Consider the following 21,941-nt stretch of genomic DNA (forward strand, 5'->3'; position numbering starts at 1 on the left):
TTTTTTTGAGATGGCAAAGGGAATAGTTTATTAAAAGTAATTAGCTTTGACTAAATAGGTTGAAATAAGTATTTATTTTAAATTAAAAGGGGGAAATGTAAACTAAAGCAACATTTTCATTAAAAAATTTTTGTTTACCTTAAATGGCAAGAAGTTGTGATATGTAATGGGCCAGCATCTTCTTTCTTGGAACAACCTCTAAGTTTCCTTTGAATACAGCTAAAAATTCAAACCAATTTAAAATCCTGAAGTTTAGACTATAAACTAAACTTGCAGAAATTTTTGTTCTAAAAACATTTACCAAGTGTTCTTTCTGAGGAAGGTCCATGCAATGTAGCATATTTCACATTTTGTCCTCTGAACCTATACAATCTTATAGGTCAAGCAGTACAGCTGAAGCTACTTTTCTTATTTTAAAAATATTAATGATACCCATAATATGGAGTGTTACATATATACCCCAGACTTAATCGATGCCTGATGATATTTCACTTTAATTTTTGTCCACATTTTATTTTTAATATGAATTTATATTCAAGAAAAAAGGTTTTCAGATTAAAGTTCTAAGAAAAAAAGGCTTAATTTCTGAAAAAAGTATGATTTAAGAATATACATTCAAATAAATTACAAGAAATTTACATTAGATATTTCTTCAGTAAAGACATTATGGGTCATTTTAGAATTTCTATTATTATACTAAAAATTCTGTATCATTTTTTATTTGTCATACATGCCAGTGCTTGGTTTCCAGAGATGAGAAGTGAAGGGGGGATTACATAGATGCAAGATAACAGAGTAAGATGAATCTTTTTAACTCTTTGGAACTCTTTGGAACATAGATATGTAGTATGCTCATTTGTTTATTGATCCTTTGGAGTTTTTATTAACATAATTTACTTTCCTTGAAGTCACCTGTGTCAAACATAGAACTGAACTTTCTCATGATCTAGACTGAGTATAGTAAAAGAAAAGGGAGATACTTAAGCAATGTAGCAAGTATCAAAAACAGTCCTCGTATAAATTTTATTATATAATTTATAGTAATCAAAAAGAAGATTTGTGCCAGTCTTCTCATAAATGCCTGCTATTTCCAATATCATACTGAAATGACAAAATTTTAAATGGTCCCCATATTGCTTATTCTTTTAACACGTAAAGAATAGATTTTTTAAAAATCTAATTCTGATTAGATTCCAAATCATAATTTTAATCTGTCATCCACACATTTTTAGTGTGGCTTGCTCATATGTTAAAGAAGGAAATTATTTCATTTGTAGAATGTTTAACATTGCTGATGATCACTTCTGAATAAAAAGAACCGCTTGAGTAACTGAATCACGCAGCAGATAACAAGTAACTTAGGGCTCAGGAATTCAGAGGTCATCTAGTCCTTCACCTGCCTGCAGACGGGACTTACCTCAACTATTCAAGATAAACGGCTGACTCTCAGATGTTAAAAACCTTCAAGAAAAGAGTCTGCAGAGACCTTCCCTGATAACCTATTCTAATGTTTAACTGCTCTAATGAGAGGAAGAACTATTTTTTCATATCTCATCTATATCCCTCCTGTTGCAGTTTAAGTGTTGATACTTATTTTTAATGTTATTTTCCTGCTCTTTATTACTGTGCATTATGAATTTATTATTGGCCAGATTTTCCCAGTGCATGAAGTGGTAGAAATAAATTTCATGCATTTTTCAAGGATCCAGCCTAGTGTATGACCTAAATGTGTATTGCTTAACTTCAGTGGCTTTGCAATCATGTTTTCTTTCCACATAGAACCATTTCTTCCATCAATAAAGAGATATAATTATTTACTTTTATGTAGAGTAACTGACTAGGGTATTGTTTGATCCATTCATGACCCAGTGCACTAAACAGCTCTAATATGAATTGGTTAAGTAATATTTAATTTTTCTTAAATTTACCCCAGAAGTCCACTTTGAAGTTTCTTCCAAAAGAGAATTCCCCAAAGACTATCAAGCCCTAGTACGCTTTTTAAGTAAATTTCTTTGCTTAGCATATGTTCCACTGAATGTATTTAATCTGTTGTTTTGTGTAAGAATTTTTTAATAAAGAGGGAAGAAAGAAAATATTGGAAGATTTTTAGGTAGCCTGTCATGTGTTTTCCTACTTGGCCACCTCCAAAATGACACTTATTCAAACCTTATTTTGTCTTTTAACCTTTTAACGTCTTTCAAATATAAGCAGTTCCAAAATCTAAATTCCTTAGTGTAGCTTACAAGATCCTTTATAATAGAGCTTACTCACTTTTCTTGTATTCTTGTAACACTCTCCTCCTGTTGAACACACACACACACACACACACACACCCCTTCATATTTGAAACTCACTTTCAGGCCCCACAAAATTCTAGTTCTCATTAATCTCTAGGGCTTTCTATGATCCTCCCCCATCCATCTCAATGTTCCAATTTGCACAGCACTTTTTCTTTAAAATTTGGCAAAGACAAAAAGTCCATGAGATGAAATCTGAAGGAAAATGTAATTTTCTTTATAAAAATCAAATTTATTAATTTATTTACACAGCATTATTTCAAGTCAAGCCTTACTATATTTTGAAGTCAGAAATAGTCTTTTTCTTTCTTTTCTCTCCCCCTGTAGATAGATAAAATTCTAGACAATATTACCAATAAGAAGACTATTTACAATCACATTTTAATGCAAAATATTCATAAAGTTACAAAAATATATTTTTAAGCCTAGATAACATGGTGCCTCAAAAAAAAAAAAAAACCATACAAAAATTAGCCAGGCCTGGTTGTGCAAACCTGTAACCTCAGCTACTGGGGAGATTGAGGTAGGAAGATTGATTGAGTCCAGAAATTCGAGGCTGTAGTGAGCCATGATCACGCCACTCCACCACTCCACTTTGCTCTTTGAGACAGAGCAAAACCCTATCACAACTATATATGTGTGTATGTGTGTGCATATTTACTTATTTATACAGTAGTGTCCCCTTATCTGAAGAGTATACATTTCCAGACCTTCAGTGGATGCCTGAAATGGCAGACAGTACCCAACCCTATATATATACTATGCTGTTTTCTATATGTGCATACTTATGATAAAGTTTAACTTGTAAATTAGGTAGAGGAAGAGATTAGCAATGACAGATAATTAAATAGAGCAATTATACCAATATGTCAGCATCACTACTCTGGCCTTTTCAGACCATTATTAAATAAAGTAAGGATTGCTTAAACACAAGCACTGTCATACTGCCACAGTTCATCTGATAACAGCAAGGGTTAGTTACTAAGTGACTAAAGAGTAGGTATACCCAGCCTTCTGTGTATCTGGAAAATGGACAGTTCACATCCCGGTGGGACAAAGCAGAACAGTGCAAGATTTCATCATAGTACTCAGAATGGCAGACAATTTAAAACTGTGACATGCTTATTTCTGGAAGTTTCTATTTCATATTTTTAGACTGTGGTTGACAGGGGTAACTGAAACTGCTGAAAGCAAAACCATGGATAATGGGGGACTACTGTATATATAATGTGTTTTATTAATCAAGGGCAAATTTTATATATTTAGGTGATGAATTGATATTTAAAAATCATACATATATAAGTTAAGTTTGGCTATGAAGAAGTTAAATCATTTTTAAAATACTTGGAAACCCTGAGAAAGGTTATTGACAAAATAATAATCATAAGCAACATTTTAACAACATTTAGAGAAGAAATGGATGTAGAAAAGTTGGTAACAAACAACTTGAAGATGTTAGCTTGCTTATTCGAATGTCTTGTAAACCATATTACATTATGAAAATCACTATATACTATTTAAATCTTCAACAAAGATTATTTTGCCATTATTATACTTAGATATCATATTCTTCATAATATATGTTAATATATTCTTCAGTTTCATAAATGGTATTGATGAGATTGTATACAAGAAAGGGTCACAGTTTGATGTGGGAAACACTAGAAAACTTCAAGTATTTTATTAAATAGTCTTCAACTAAGAATTCTAGCCCAAAGTAAAACATGCAATCTCTTTCTCCAGATTTGTATTTGAAAAAATGAAATTATATTGATCTCAGAGAATCAGCTCTTTACAAGTAATTAATTCAGTTAATATGGTCATATTCCTATTTTGAAAGAATTAAGTTGAGAAGTGAAAAACTTAATACATGATCTGCTTTGATTCAGTCAAGTCAAGCTTATTTTTAATGCCAGCCTTTAATCTGACTACATGGTTTGCTCATTGATTGCTTTGTTGTTATAGATTGAGGCACAGGAATAAGCCATGCAGAAGAGACTATATATTTCAAATGGATCCTTAATCAGTGTTTTTATTTTGTTTTTACTTTAAAAAAAATTTTTTTTTGTTTTAGTGAAAATTGCTAGGTTTTTTGTTTTTGTTTTTGTTTTTTTGCAGTAAAACTTAAATGCTTCATTTTAATTTGTAGGTGATTACTGGTCTTTGTAAAAAAGAATTTAGATTACTCACCATGTATGCTTTTCCATTTCAGTGGGCCTAGTGAAACTTTCTTATGATCTCTCTTTCAAGAATAAAACCAAATTGTGGGACGTGTTTAAGAAACACTATGTGCCCTTGAGTATTGCTTGCTTACCCATCTCTTCATCCTCCCTTTCATTGGTCTCCAGCCTGTTACTTTTTAATCTAGATTTCTGCCATTATCTTTTATTAAAGATGCTACCCCCTAGCCTTTTTCTACAACTTTACCTTTATGCCAATTTGCATATTCCATTTCCTTGCTTAAAGTTATTACTTTTCTTATAAAGTCCAGGTAGGCTTTTAAGGCCTTTGGTAATCTGATTACAAATTATCCTTTCTTAATTTCATCTTCCCTAAATGTAAGAGCCTAATTATTATGTCTAAGCAAATATTATGTCATGTCTTTGTTTTGCATCTGTTCTCTGGGATTATTTGCCTCTCCTTACTTTCTTTCCCCTTGCCAAATTCCAATTCACTTTCATGACCCAAGTCATGGCTACTCTTTCCCCAAAGTCCACCATCTGCATTTGGCTGCCATGTACACACAGGCTCACCTTCAGGACAAGCCCAGTGCAAAATACAAGTGTAGGGTCTCTTATTTTAAAATGGTAAGAATTCAAGATGCTGACAGGAGAGTATTAAATCCAGCAGAAGAATCTCTTCCAAGCATCTGACTTGTGCAGCTGCACAGGTTGCATGCCCTGCTGAGACTTCCTCAAGATATGCTCCCGTAGCATGGAGTTCACATCTTTATTATGTTGCATTTGCTACATCATGCTTACTGCATGTGTATGTATGTGTCTGTCACCCCTAGAGCTTGAGAGCTCCTTAAGGGGACAGACCATGTCTTAAGGTTCTTTCAAGTTCTTTGACCTAGTCAATTTCCTTACAGGAAGAGATACTCACTAAATATATTGAATTAAACATGAAGATGACTATGGGAAAAAAATCATTCAAATGTATATTTCTCAAATACTTTAGTAGCAAATAATTTGGAAAATAAATTTTTTAGAGAGACTAAAATAAAAATCATAGTTATCAATAAGGTCTTTAAAACAGTTTAAATAGCCATGGTAAGCTCTTATTATACTGAGGCAGATTTATTATAAATGTGAGAATTGAGCTGGAAATAGAGTTCAAAGAATAATTCTAGGACATATAGTATTAAATTGACTTTAATATGAGAATTAATGAATTTTAACATTTTTTCAATTTTTTATAATATTTCAAATAAGAATATATATTTAGATCTGAAAAATAGATATAGAATAAAATTGTGTAGTGGAAAAAAATTACCACAAGCACAAAGAATTATTCTGAAAGAATCTGAATGAGTGAAATTATCAAGAAAATGTTATGGTTCATATTTGTGAATAAATCAATTTTATTTTTGTTACAAGCCAGTGATTAAAAAGGATGGAATATGTCCAAGTAATCACATCACATGTTTTTGCTAAATTTCAGATACTTAAAAATAAATAGCAAACAAATTGGGAAATTATGACACACTGTTTTGATTATTTCAAATCTGAATATTTGCAAATATGCTATCTTCGTTGGCATTTCAAGTAAGGAGGCTGTTATTAAAAATACATCTCAGTCATTGTCAAAAACATAAACATTCTATTCAATAGATTTCAATCAATACTGAGTTCTTAAGTGGAAGAAAGCTTAATAATATATTTCAATTAATGTAAGGTTAATAATATAATTAATAATACTAGTTTTTACTCCTTTTGTTGTGCTGATTATAGAATGTCAAGCAAGTTGTACATAATAAAATGCCACTTAAAAAACTCTAAAACTATCTAGGGTTCTTTTATTAGTTCTGTAACATTCCCATTAGAAAATATCCTATTCTGATTTAATTTTTATATCACTCGACGCTGGGTGGTAAAGTTAGAGAATTTATGATGAAAGGCTTTGATCACTAGGTTTCTTGATCGATGTGAAGAAAGATCTGATAATTTCTAACAAGAAAAATAAGTTAATATATGCTATTGTACGAGGGTACAATAGAAAAAAAGATATAAATTGAAGATTAGTTGTTGAGCAAGTGTGCTGTGGAGAAAAAGGAGATATTAATAGAGAAGCACACTTAAGAATTTGTATGAACCATATGATAATTATTAATTGTTTTAATGGCAACTTCATGGCATGCTCAAAAGAAAAGAGACAATTTACTTGATTCTAAAATAAAGACTTTTCATATAGAGATTGAAGTGATAATTCCAAAGTCTTTGACTATTTAACATCAGAAAATAACTCCCCAAGTTTTTGCTATGGAAGGATTGGAGGAGTTTTTTTGGTAGTTAACAAATTGTCTATCTGCCTATACATTCATTGATAGGCTTGAGCTGTGTGAATTCAAATCCATAAAACATTTTTTGAATAAATTCATTTTTAATGATGTTTAATGATTTTTTAATGATGAATTTTAAATGATGTTTAAACCACTGTCTTCCATACACTTCAGCAGTCCTTATCTACTTAAAAGCAAGTGCTCATTTGCAGATAGGTTAGTTTCTTCAAGTGAAGCCCAATGTGCTGAGAATTGTAGCCCACAGCATTTCAGTCCCTAAATAGTGCTTTAGGGCCAGTGTTTTCTAGTTTCTGGTTGTAGACTTTATTCTTTTTCCCAACCCAGAGTCATTGAATAATTAAAGGTCAAAATCTTAACACTATTATTACTAGAGGAAAACCAAGTCTAATATCTATGACAGTTTACCTTGACAGTATTCACTCAATTCTTCTTAGTTATTTGATAATTTTTGGTCCTGTCCTACACTTTATATCTTCAACAGCATTATCTCCAAACACAATGAATCGCTCTTTATATATGTGCTAGGAAATATAGCTTAGTTCTAGTTTCAACATCACTACCATAAAAATATAAATGTAAATTAATAGTCTTTGATCAAAATGTGTCAGAGAAATTACTGCATTGATTTTGTTTATTATTATTTTTGTTTTCTAAATTATTTCTTCCAAAATTGTTTAGAAGAACTACTTGCAAACCAGTACAAATATTTCATAAATAATATCTGGCTGATTTCTAGCCAATTGAGTAATTTGTTGTACAATAAGCCACTTCATGTATTTCAGCAAGAAATACATTAAGTTTGAATGATAAAGACATTACATAGTAAATTAGGACACAATTAAAATTTGTCACAAATATTTCTTTGAAGGAGGGAAAGCCACACTTCTACTCAATGAAGAGAAATATTTTTACAGTCCAGAGATCTTTTATTTTTATTTTTTAGATACTTATTAAGTAATGAATCCATAGGGAAGAGGTTCCAGCAGCTCAGGCTCCCCGTCGGGGTTCTCATAAAGTGTCCTTCTCTGGGTGGAGCAGGCTGGTGCTTCAGTTGCACCCAGGTGCCTTTCTCCTTGAGTTCTTTCTGTTACTGATCATTTTCCTTCATGCATTTCAGGAAGCTATCTCAGCTCTTAAAATGCTTCATGTATTCAATACACACATTAATTCTCTTGGCTAGAATCTTGCCCTTAACTTGTATAAAACAATGTCAACAGCATGCTGGGTAACACTGCAAGCTCTTCCAGTTTTGCCATGGTAACACTTGTGGGGCATTCCTTTTGAACAGTACCATTTCCTTGATCTCTACAATATCAACTTTCTTTTAGATTAGCATATTTGTGGCCAAAGGAACAACTTAGGTTTTCTCAAAGGCCTAGAGAATATATATTAGGTGCCTCTCTTCTTTCCCTTTGTTTTTCTCATTTTGGTGAATTATGGAAGATGGCAGGTCTGGACAAAAGGACTGTACTGATTTTTGAAGCAAAGAAGCATGTGCTTTAATGATGCTTTTTTTTTTATTAAAATCTATTTGTTTCTACCTTTCCTTATTTGAAGAGATAAAATGTCATCAAGTATTTCTAAAGTGAGTTTTTAATCACTCTCTTTTGAACTCAGTAAATTTTTTTACATTGTAATAACTTTATTTTAGGCCTGTATTCATCTTCCCCCCATACTTGGACAGATGGTTTTGAATTATTTGTTAATAATCACCTACAATCTTTAGTCAGTGTTTGTCAATGTACCTGTCTGACTTCACATGGTTGGCACCATCACTTAAAATTCAACTTTGTCTCCTGTTTACCTTCCCTAAGGGTGAATCCAGAATTAGCTTTAAGGAGCAGATTTGCTGTGATTAGGGGTCTACTCTTACTCTTATGCAGGTTCCTTATCCTACTCACAGGTGTTGAAAGCTTTGGGTTTTTTTTCACAAAAGTTTGTTTGCTTCTGATGCATTCTATCTGCAGTTGAGCTCTAGCCTACATATGGTCTTCCATTTTAAGTAGTTACAAAAAGAATTATGTTATTTATGATGCATCTTGCACAGTCAGCTTTACCTGCAGCAACAACCAACACGAACATCTCGTTGGCTTATGACAGCCATCATTTCTCTCCACTTGAGGACTGCTGATCAGGGAACACTCCGCTGAGCTCTGCTGCAGTCTCTTCATCCATGCACTCTCATGGAAGACAACAAAGACTCAGGAAGGGACAGAGTTATGTTGATGCATGTCAGACTTCTTCTCAGTTATGGTATATGTCACATCTGCTCACATGTCATTGGCCACAGCAAGTATTATAGCCAAGCCCAAATTAAAAGAGGAGGGAAACTGTCTATAATGAAGAAAAGTGTTACTCTCATTCTGCCTATATGAAAGCAGGGCAAAGTCAGGGAGGGAATAGCTAATTGTGAACAATAAATGGCACATATTCGTCAACATGTATTTATTAAATGCCTATTATCCTTTGACTCTGCTAAGATACTATATGACATACAAATCAGAAAATTAGTCCTTATTTAGAAGTAAATTTTTAAAAAGAGAACATTTTAAAAATGATGAAATCCTCACCAATTACTGCTTTAAAATCTAGATCGAGATGGCAATAAATATGTTAGAATATAAGTTGTTAAACAGATATTTGAAAATCCAGTCATATATATTCCTAATTAGTTTCTGAATAAGAGTGGCAAGACTCTTTAATATGATTCTCATATAACCTCTTGGAATGTTATGGTCCAATAATTTTTTCTCTTGTGCAAAATTCTTGTGAATTGATTAAATTGACTTTAGAAGAGATCTTTTTTTTTCTCACTAATTTTAAAGAAGTAATTTATGGTTTAATCCTTTAAAATAAAATTAACTCTCCATTTGGCAGCATCATTTATGCTGTTGTCAGTACCACCTTTTCCTAAGATAATTATTATCATGTGTTTCAGGAAAGAGGGCATATTTCAATGCTTTTCTTTTTTTAATCAGCATTGTTCCTTGTCTCAATAAATCTCTATTATTATCCAAGTTCAATGCTACCTTTTGCGTGACAGTATTTTCTGCTTCAATGTAGAGGAAAAATAAATTTAAAGTAATTGCTTTCAGAAGTTTATTGTTTTATAGGACTGTTGTAAGTAAATAGGATGCAAAGCATTTGTTAATGTTTGCTTGCTAAGCTCACTGAAGGTAAATGATTACACAAGCCCAGAATTGCTTTCTTTCTTCCCTGTTACAAAGTACTTTAAGCTAATCAAGAGAATAACTCATTGGTGGCAAACTTTGAAAATTGTTTCATAAGAAATCTAGATTTAAATATACTGTATGATTTCCATTTTAATTCAGTAACTTAAAGGTGAAGTTTATATAAAAATGATATGCAATTTAGGGCCATTTTAAAGTTGAGAACTTATTTCATATTTTTTAAGTCTTTAGATGTGAATAATTTGAGCTTAGTGTATACATTTCTTATGCCTTGTATAATTTTTAAAACTAGAATGTTAGAATAGAATGGTAAAACATGGATTTTGCATCATTTTATTCATATATTTGTCAAATACTTTTTTGGGGAGATAAGAAGTGGAGGAAAAAGAGAAGGCAAATAGCAGAAACTGAAACTTTTCCATGCACTTGCAGGCATGTGGAGTTGGCATCATGGCACTTAATTTTCACATAGAAAACTTCATTTTTAGTGTTGCAAGAAAGCAGCAGACTAGAAGTTTAGGCTCCCATGCTGAAAACCAACTATGTAATCAAACACTATAAAACAGTACAGAATTGAACAAACCTTCACACCTCCTCATGAAACCTAAATATTTTTATTACTCTGAATTAATTTACATTTTTGTTTACTTACTCACATTATATCGTCTCACACAGGATACTTTCTGATGTTTATGTTAATATTTTCTCTTCACAAAAACCCTATCTGTATTTTAGTTTTAGCCCATCATTGGAGTATGCAGTTTAGATTTCTTCTCCAAACCCTGGTTACTTCCTTAACTACCTCCTATCAGTCCCCCTTTTTTTCTATCACCATCTCCCATTTCCTTTTTTATTTGATTTTTCTGGATTGCATCTTTGGTGTGTTTAGGGAATTAATTTTCATTTATATAGCTGAACAAGGACTCATCAAATAGAAAATATTTTGTAATAAGATACAGTTACATATATCATTCATTATAAGAAAAATGTGGTGAGTATAATACTACAATTTTTGGAAAACAATTGCATCTAAAGTTATAGGTATTATAACTCTGTCACATATCATATTGAATTATAAAATCTCAGATTTAAATATGTACTTACCTAAGAAAATGTCTTGATTATGTAATAATTGAATAAGCATTTATATTTATTGACTTCATATAGCTAAATTTGTATATAACCATTTATTAAAAAATAGATTGAAATGAATCTGTGGTTTTGTTAAGTAACTGCTGTCCTTGCTTGCATATCAGTTAATAACCTTTTGCATCGACCTTATTTCTGATGTATGCATGCAAATTATAAATATCTACTTATGCTTTAAGATCAAAGAGGATTGATAACATTTTATTAGCAAGTCAGATTTCAAATTTTTAAAACGTCAAGTGCTGGTTTTTTATCTTTTCATTTTATAATTGGGGAAAGGTTCCTAGAAAATGCTTTGCTAAAGTTAAAATTTAGAAATCCATGGATTTTGCATTTAACTTATTAAAAGCTAATTTACTTTGAACTTCTCTTCACCAATTAAAAGCTCAGATAGAATCAGGGATGTGTAAAGTTTGGAAATATCAACTTGCATTAATTTTTTTTTCAAATATAAAGATTTTATTGCATTCCCTAACTACATGGGAGATAAGAACACATTCCCTCTTGCAATGTTGGAGTCTATCTGTGCATACAGGGCTGTCCAGGTAGTCACAGTGATTTAGTTTAACCTGTGGCAAGACCTCAAATGTAACTATGTTAATTAAGATTGCATCAGTGATAGACTGGACAAGGAAAATGTGGCACATATACAACATGGAATACTATGCATCTGTAAAAAATGATAAGTTCGTGTCCTTTGTAGAGACATAGATGAGTCTAGAAACCATCATTCTTAGCAAACTCACACAAGGACAAAAAACCTAGCACCACATGTTTTCACTCATAGGCAGATGATGAACAATGAGAACTCATGGGCACATGAGTGGGAATAACACTCACTGGGCTAGGTGGAAGGGTGGAGGGGAGGGAAGGGGAGGGACAGCAGGGGGTGGGGAAGACGGGGAGTGATAATAGTGGGAGAAAAGCCTGATGTAGGTGACAGGTGGAGGTGGGGAGATGGAGACAGGAAACCACCACTGCATGTATGTACCTATGCAACAATCCTGCAGGATGCAGGATGTGCACATGTGCCCCAGAGCCCAAAGTATAATCAAAAACAAAAATAAAAGATTGCTTATTTCTAAACTTGCTCTCTTAACAGCAGGAATGGCTCCCAATTTTTGCCAAGATCAGTTTTTTTCATTGCCGTTTCTTATTTCCTGTTCTCAGTGCACTTGCTAGCTCCATTGCTTCAGCGCGTATGGAGGATGCCAGCATGTGTTCAAACTCTGTGTGTCTCTTCTGTGTGTGCATGTGTGTGTGCACATGCATGGACACACACACTTTTAAGACTCTCAGAATGAATTCTCTAGGTGGTTACTCAAACAGTGACTAGAAAACAAAAAAAAGGCACAATTAAAACTAAACTCTTTTAAGCAATTCAAATTCAGAAATATAGTTAAATAAGAAAAGGAGCATTGCTTTTAACATTTTTCATGAAAATAAAAAATTCCATTTTGACATAAAGTGAGACTATAGCAATTTCATATATTTGGCTATAAAATATAGTTGGAAAAACTGATACAAGTTTTGATATTTCTTTGTTAGTTATGCATGCCTATATGTAAGACCAATATGCACACTCAAGGCATTCCTGCAGATATTTCCTCAAAACTTATGAAAAGTTTTGTGTGAAGACAAAACAAGAGAAATTATTTGGATTGATTCAAAAATATCTTTTCCCCCAAGATTTTCCATTGTCTTTTTTCATCCTGTTCAGACTGACAGTTTATAGAACAGGAGGGTTTTGTTCATAAACTACTTACCACACACCACCCATTCAAGGTAGAGTAAATCCTATCAATGAACCCAGTAAAAGAGTACAGTACTTTTACTGCAAAGAGGCTATGTCTTGTAGGAAGATATACTACCCTTTGTTATTCAACCGGGGAGGCCTTGAGATTGAATAAAATTCATTGTTGAGACCTAAAGAAGGAAAAGCTAGTTTTTGAAAAAGTCAGGCTAAATGTTAACAAAAAATGAAATACAGTTTTAAAATGGACTAGTTTGAAGTTAAGTAAAGAGGAGAGCTTTTAAAATACAGTTAGCCATCCTCATGTATGTATTCATTTTCATCTTTTTTCCTTTAAGAAGTTTTTGACATAATATTTTGTGGTAAAAAATGTTTCTTTGCAGTTGTAGCTCCCCTTGGTATATAGGACTTTTGAAGGCTGAATTTGCCCTAAAGTATTTTAGTTTGTAAAAGACAAATAGCCATGTTATATATAATTGTTAATAAAAATCTATGTGTTAAAATCCTTATAGTCAGTCAGTTTAGAATGTATTTTTTTCTTTCTTTTTTCTTTTTCTTTTTTTTTTTAAGATGGACTCTCCCTTTGTTGCCCAGGCTGGAGTGCAGTGGCATAATTTCAGCTCACTGTAACCTCCACCTCCTGGGTTGAAGCAATTCTCCTGCCTCAGTCTCCTGAGTAGCTGGGATTACAGGCACCTGCCACCATACCCAGCTAATTTTTGTATTTTTAGTAGAGTTGGGGTTTCACTATGTTGGTCAGGCTGGTCTCGAACTCCTGACCTTGTGATCCGCCCACCTTGGCCTCTCAAAGTGCTGAGAGGCTCAAAGGTGTGAGCCATTACGCCTGGCCTAGAATGTATTTCAAATTGTTTATTTTTTTCTTTATACATGCACTTCTAAAATAGACGTCTTCCATACATACACAGTTTACTTCTATCTAACATTTTTCAGAGTATTAAATGTTTTAGTTTTTCCTGGTGTGTGAAAAATAATTTCTTTTTAATGGCACTAAATCTACCCCTGGATCACCTTACCTTTCATGTTTTTCTGATTTAAAAATAAATAGAACACAGAATGTTGTTCATCGCTAAATATTTAGAGAATTTTAAAAACTAGTAAGAAAGTGAAGATTTAATAACGTATAACTGAATCCACAAGAGGAAAATACTGATAGCCTATATAAATGTGATTGTGCTGTTGTCTAACCTGTTGCAACACATAAAAATCTACAATGGACAGGTTTTTGTATTTCTCAAATCTAGCTTTCTAGAAAATATATTTTAATGACCTACTATCATTTCAGTCTAGTATACACTATAAATACACCCAACACATTTGTATGAGCCTTTAGGGTTTTATTTTTGCATATTCTCTCTCTCTCTATTTCTTCAGGATGAATTTTTAGATTTATCAATATGAAAGCATTAGTTTAATGAGTATTCATATTTTAAATTTCAATACAGAGGGCTAAATGTTCTTTGAGAATTATTATGTTCTACCAGTGTAGCATCAGTATGTTTTAGCTTTGCCAGAGGAATGGCCAAAGTATGATATATTTGATTTGATTTTTAATGCTTTATATGGTAGTGAATTGTAAATCTTTTAATGTTTATTAAATAATTACATATTTATATTATTTTCCTATTCATATGCATTTGCCATTTATTATTGGATTCTTCATTGGTTTTATTATTTATTTATTTCTCTGTTTTTGAAATGGTGTCTTGCTCTGTTGCCCAGGCTGGAGTGTAGTGGCACGGCTCAAGGCAACTTCTGCCTGGTGGGTTCAAGCGATTCTCCTGCCTCAAACTCCCAAGTTGCTGGGATTATAGGCATATGCCACCACACCCAATTTATTTTTATATTTTTAGTAGAGATGGGATTTCACCATGTTGGCCAGGCTGGGATTATTCGTTGTTTTTGAATTAAGGTTAATAATTATCTGTCTTTTATAAACAACATTTTTTTTCTTTTGTCACTTTAACATTAATTTTTTTAAAAATGTTTTTAATGTATATAATTCTATCAATCTCAGTACCTTCTGGAATTAATATCATGCTTATAAAGTATTATTTCAAATATAGTTTTCTTTTATTCATTTGTAATTTTTAATCTTCTTTTAAAATGTATAAAATGGGGATCTATTTCAACTTTTCAAATAGTTAGCAAATTTGACACCATGTTTTGAATTAATATGGCCTTCCAATGGTTTTAAAGGCAGTATTTTAGGACTTTTATATATTACCATGAATATATAAGAAAGAATCTCTGATTACAAATGTGCTATTTTAGTTCAAAGTGGTTTATTTTTGATAATCTAGAATCCTGGATTAAATAATATAATTAAAAATGCACATTTCATTGTAAAAGTGCAAGTTAAAATTTAAGTACATGTATCTAAATTTATAAACCGTGTATTAAAAAGTACATATTTGGGCATAGAATAGCTTGGTTGACACTTTTAAGCTCCATAGATTTCCATCAGTTGAAAAATTTATGGATGATTCTGTTTCCAACCACATAGTTTTGAAGAGCTAAGACAGATCCAGAATATTTAGTTGAGGATAGGGTAATGCAAAGAAGGCACTAACTCAAAAGCCTTCCACTTTATCATCATTATCAGGTTGGCACCATACACAACACTCAGATAAGTCAGAGTACCAGCCTTTCAAGTCTTTAAATAAACTGCTAAGACAATGTCGATTCAGATGGCCATAGATCAGTAACGAGTATCCATTCCTTCCTTCACTCAGTCATTCATTTTTTTCATTTAATAAATATTTATTGAGTCCCTGCTTTGTGCCAAACATTGCTCTTCTATGCTGGGGATATTCCAGTGAATAAAACATTCAAAATCTCTGCCCTCATGGAATCTGCAAGGACAGACAGTCACCAGTAAAGAAGTAGTTATATAGTATTTTTGAACAACACTCAAGATAAAAACAGAGTGAGGTGGAAGAAGGGAACTATTAAGTGCACCCAGTGCACTTTACATGGTGGCTAGGGAAGGTGAGACATGGGTATGTTTGACGAAGAGCATTCTAAGCAGCAGCAACGGCAAGCGCAAAGGTGTGGAGACACGAACATTCAAGTATTTTTAGAGATAATACATATATTTTGAAATAGTAAATATATTCAGAGTTGTAGAATAGAAATGTAGTCTCAAAAGTGAATTTCAGGCTGGGCGTGGTGGCTTACACCTGTAATCCCAGCACTTTGGGAGGCTGAGGTAGGCGGATCACCTGGTCTGAATTTAGGATTTTGAGACCAGCCTGACCAACATGATGAAATCACGTCTAAAAATACAAAATTAGTTGGGCATGGTGGCACATGCCTGTAATCGTAGCTACTCAAGAGGCTGAGGCAGGAGAATCATTTGAAGCTGGGAAGTGGAGTTTGCAGTGAACCAATATTGCATCATTGCACTCCAGCCTAGGCAACAAGAGTGAAACTTAATCTAAAAAAAGTGAATTGCAAGTTATCTAGATATGGCTATTTACTTCTGATGTAAATTACTTAAGGCTGAATCATTTTTATAATTAGCATGGCAATTTAGTAGGGACTTTTGCATATACAGGCCTGGATCTATTTCTTTAGCAGTCTGTAATTTATTCAAGTTACTTATTCTCTCATCAGGAGCCATTCCATCCATCTCTAAAATGGGCATAATGATGATAGTTGTATCATAGAGTTATTGTGGAGGTTAAATTATACAATGTGCATTGAAGTGTTCAACATAATGTTGATTACATAGTAAATTTAGTTATTAGATCTCATGATTTCTTAAAATAATTTCAATATCCATTTCAGATATGGGAGTTCATGTGCAGGTCTGTCATATAGGAACACTGGGTGATGCTGAGGTTTGGTGAAGATGATCCTGTCACCCAGGCAGTGAGCATAGCACCCAATCGGCATACCTTGGCCCTTACGCCCCTCCCTAGATCTCATTGTTTTTCATCTCTATCTTGATAATTACAGCTAAATTAATTTTCATGCTAACCTCATAAAAACCTATAAAATTGTGAGCACTGTACTTCACATACTATCACTTCCTAAGTATGAGTGTTATAATAGATCACACATTGCCCACCTGTGAAGGCCCAATTTTGGACACTCAATATATGCCTTGCCTTTTGCAATATGATTTGCAGTTACCAAACTCACCCCTGTTGGTTGAGTTAGTCAAGGCTACTGAACACACACAATTTCCTGGTGCACTCCACATTTTTCTGCCCTGGAGCCCTTGACCATGTCATTTAAAGATCTTCAATGCATTCTTCCCACTTTCTCTCTGTTAAAATAATACTCATGCATGAAGACTTTTTTTTTACAGATGCCTAAACTTTTTATTTTACACAGCTATGCAAGTTGTGAGGCCAAGGACATGACTGCAAATGAGGTTTAATTTAAATGAATAGCCAGGCAGATGGCTCACACCTGTAATCCCAGCACTTTGGGAGGCCTAAGGGGTGAATTAACTGATGTCAGGAGTTCCAGACCAGCCTGGCCAATATAGTAAAACCCCATCTCTACTAAAAATACAAAAAATTAGCTGGGTGTGGTGGCACACATCTCTAATCCTAGCTGCTTGGAAAGCTGAGGCAGGAGAATCGCTTGAACCCAGGAGGGAGGCAGAGATTGCAGTGAGCTGAGATAGCGCCATTGCACTCCAGCCTGGGCAACAAAGCAAGACTCCATCTCCCAGCCCTCCCCCCTAACAAAAAAAAAATTGATTACATAAATAAGCTTTCTTCCCCATGAAAATACGACTTGTTATTCATACTTGGTCTAACACACACAAAATCCCCACCTTATCTGGCACAGATACACCTAATAGGCAATATCAAGTACAGTTTCCATTTTATTTTTCTCCAGAGAATAGCTGTCTTCAATCTTTTACTCAGCTCCTTACATGGGTTTTGGTGGGGGTCGTGGGGCAGCACCTGCAGGTCTCAATTGGGGTGGGGTGTTCTGTCCTTGTAGGCTTCACGAGACCGATTCCTGACGACTTTTCTGAGAACTGCACAACTCACACAGTAATGTAGCTTCACATAGAGCTTGGGAAGTACATAGGCATCAAAGACGCTTGCTTCAGAAATATCCCTGACTGCTGCGGCCTCCACTATGTTTCGAATGACGAATTTCTTAATGGCCTTGTCCTTGGGCACGCATTGGGCACAGTTCCTGCAGCGAATAGGCTGAATATGGCCACAGCCGTTTTTGGCACGACCATTGTTCATTCTTTCGTTTGTCATCTTGGAAGCTCGCAGTGGAGAAAGAACGAAGACTCATTTTACATGCCCTTTTTGTCTTTATGTTTTCTGAGAGTTTATTCTCTTTTCTCTTTCTAAAGTCACTTGAAGCTTAATGTCATAGGTATGTATTCTAACAATAAGAAGCCCACTTTTGGAGAGAGGGTTGTATTTTGCTGCCTTGTCTCTGCCATGGTATCCAGGATTGGCCTTTGCATGTTAGGGTCACCTAACACATGTCTGTGCACTAATAATGTTGGAAAGAGAGGACGAATCTGAAGTGAGTCATCAGATCTAAAGTCCTGGACTGTAAGGGAAGTTTGCCTGACCAAGACTGAAGCAGTGTTTTAAATATTAGATAATCCTCTAACAAGCAATGAAGTAAATAATTGATTGAAATATGGAATTCTATCTTCTGTTTTCAGAAATCAAAATGTCATAGCTGTCATCTTTCCTAGACTTCTAATGTAATGTTAGGTACAGATTTAATCAAGAAACCATTTTTCTTCCATTTGAAATAAGAAAACTCATACTTTTAGTTTTCATAACTCTATGCTTCAATGTATCTTTGCCTCAGTTTCCATACTTATAAAACAGAAATAATATTTCCATCTCAGAAGTTTCTTGAATTAAATGAAATAATATACTTAAAGTGCTCAAAAGAAATCTGGTGCATACAACTATGTCATTTCTAAATGTAAGCTACTATGCTTTAGCCAGTTTAAACACCTTTAAGGCAATATGTTTTTAGTATTTTAAAATATGATTCAGCTATAAATAAATAAGAGAACATGGGAATTAGGATAATGATTAGGATTTTAAAAGTAGCCTCAGCCTAGTAGTCCAGGAGAAAAAAATCCATGATAAAACAATGTCTATTCAAGTTTGAAAGCACAAGTGCCAATGACTTCTCCAACTCTGTGGTCCCGGTAGTTTATATTGTAACTTCTTATAACATGTAATATTAGTATTAAAAGGTCATTTATTAAAGAAAACACTTCATAAAGTATTAAATAAAATTCAATTAATGTAAATCATATTAACAGCAATGTTTGGTGCATAGGTATCATCTATGTCAGGTAACAAATTAAGCACGTTATTAAATCTCTGCAGGCTGGAAACAGGCTTTGACTGTTTTAACGTCACCCTTTCATTAGTTTATAGGCCTAGAATCCTCACGGGGGCATCAAAAAGTTGTCAGGAGGTCTCTGAATTCTGGAGTTGGTGTCTGTATTTGTGCTTCAAAATTACGTTTCTTGACAGCTCCCCATGCATTACACAGTGGAAGGGAATAGCGGATGTGTGTTGTTTTTTTTTTTTTTTATAACAGGTTTCTCAAACAAATTAGTTATGTACATTTTCTCCAGAGGTGGCATACAAATAACTTGTCAGTGGAGGGTGAAAACATGCATTTTAGGTTATGTCAGCCATCTTGCCTCTGCATTCATAAGTGGGAAGACAAGATTGTCTGAGTTCTGATTTAATAGGATTTTTAACCCTCAATTGAGACTATATCTGTAAGGACAATCATTTAATACAAATGTAACTATTTTTCTACTTTTGTGATTTATATCTGAGAATGCTTATACAGTAATCTCCCCTTATGATAGGGGATATGTTCCAAGACCCCCAGTGGATGCTTGAAACTGTGATAGTACCTAACCTTATATATGTGTAGTTCTTTCTATACATCTATGCCTACCTAGGATAAGGTTTAATTTATAAAGTAGACATAGTAAGAGATGAACATACTATAATAAAAGTTATATGAATGTGGCTTCTCTTTCTCTCATTCAGAATATCTTCTTGTACCATACTTATTTTCAGTCAGCAGTTGACCCACTGGTAACTGAACCTGAAAAGCAAAGCCATGGATAAGAGGGTATCTTATCATACCAGATAGTTGTGTGTGCATGTGCATGTGTGTGTGTGGGTGTGTGTAGACTTTTTTACTTTACCAGTAATTTATGACTATGGCTGCTTTACTATATAAAGATTTGTACATACTCGCCATAAATTTTTCCTTCTTATTGCTGGTTTGCTGTAATTTCTTTACAAAATATTTCCTTCTTATATCAAAAATATGGCAACAATTTTAAGATTAAGATAAGTGATTACAGAAAAATGAAATAAAACTCAGTTGAGTAATTAATGAATTTCCATCTTAAGAATACAAATCCTTGTTACAGTAAGATATTGAAAGGGAGATGGATTCATTTTTGGTTAGATTCAGGTTTTGTCTATATAGTTGCTATATAACAGCAAATTGTGTTCTATTTAAATTCTTCTTAATAAGACATCACGAGAAAATACATTTAAAATAGGTGAACGAATCATGATGTCCTAAAGATGTTTGACCAAAAAACAGTGCCTACCATATATCTAACACATTTCACAAAGTCAGAAATTATGCAGATAGTATAGACAGAAGATCTGACCTGTAAAACTATTAGAGAATAATTATGTGCTAGGCTACGTGATACTAACCATGCTAAAGACAGAGAAATGAACATGGGTTTGAGTACTTCAAGGTTTCAATGCAAAAGTGTGTGTGTGTGTGTGTGTGTGTGTGTGTATATAAGGGAGAGATATGCCTCTATGGCTGTTTCCTTACTTAACACCCCCTCGTCTTCTTCAGTTGACAAACTTCTGCTTGCTCACACCTCATCTTTCCTGAAGCACCCCCAGGATTTTGTCCCAACAGCCATGCTCTGCAACGTTTACTACAGTATTTAATATGGTTTAGAGTAATTCTCTGTGTATTGAGGTATTTCCCAAAATAAACCATGAGCTACTTGAGGGAAGGAACAGTATCTTATTGATATTTGCGGCATGTATTAGAAGGTCAGGTACATGAACATGTTCAATTAATGTTTGCTGACTGCATTAACATGCAAATCTGCTAGTGTCAGTATTACATGGTGCTCAGGGGTTAGCCTCTAAAGAAATCTGGTGCATACAACTATGTATGGTGCATACAACTGGATTGCCATGACTCACAACCTGGCTCTGTTACTTTTAATATATATGACATTAGGTAAGTCATTGTACTTTTACTTTCTGGTGTCTCAATGTCTCTTCAGAAAAATAAGGATAATAACAGTACTTATCTCAAAAGTTTGTCACAAGTATTAAGTTAGATCACATGGTGAATTTAACACAATGCCTGGTGGTAGATAATATAACTGCAATTGTTTTATTATTTCATCCACTATTCCAAAATAAAATGAAATATTTGGAAAAGCAGCCTTAAGAGTGTTGGAAATGGCATCCCCTACAGAGGAAAGTTGGATATTAGCTTGTGATCAGAGCAATGGATACATATTGGGACCATATTAATGATAGCCTGCAAAAACAAAATGATAGCTATTTTCAGTGCACGTTCACAGGTTCTTGGTATGCACCATTGAAATAAAAGACTGAATGCACTGCTTTTGGCTTAAACAAAATATAGCCAATAGTAAATGCTGAGAATATCTTGTCATTTGAAATTAAATTTAAAAGTTACAAAAAGAGAACATTTTTATTTGTGATTATGGAGTTCATAGTTGGTGTAAAAGATTGGTTTAGATATTAGATGGGGTCTCATTTTGTCATCCAGGCTGGAGTGCAGTGGTTGATCACAGTTCAAAACCATCTCAAATTCCTGGGCTCAAGGGATCCTCTTGCCTCAGCCTCCTGAGTAGCTGGGACTACACAGGCATGTGCCACCATGCACAGCTAATTCTTAAATTTTTTGTAGATATGGGATCTCTCCATCTTATCCAGGCTGGT

General features: G+C 33.7%; 1 protein-coding gene and 1 pseudogene across 4 annotated transcripts in view; one reads left to right on the forward strand and one right to left on the reverse strand.

Moving 5' to 3' along the window:
- DACH1 (dachshund family transcription factor 1) overlaps positions 1 to 21,941 on the forward strand; it is a 428,780-nt gene that overhangs the window by 153,406 nt on the left and 253,433 nt on the right. The window lies entirely within an intron of this gene.
- LOC108591143 (small ribosomal subunit protein eS26 pseudogene) lies at positions 17,868 to 18,170 on the reverse strand (annotated as a pseudogene).

Source organism: Callithrix jacchus, chromosome 1, assembly GCF_049354715.1.
Source record: "Callithrix jacchus isolate 240 chromosome 1, calJac240_pri, whole genome shotgun sequence".
Classification (NCBI taxonomy): Eukaryota; Metazoa; Chordata; class Mammalia; order Primates; family Cebidae; genus Callithrix; species Callithrix jacchus.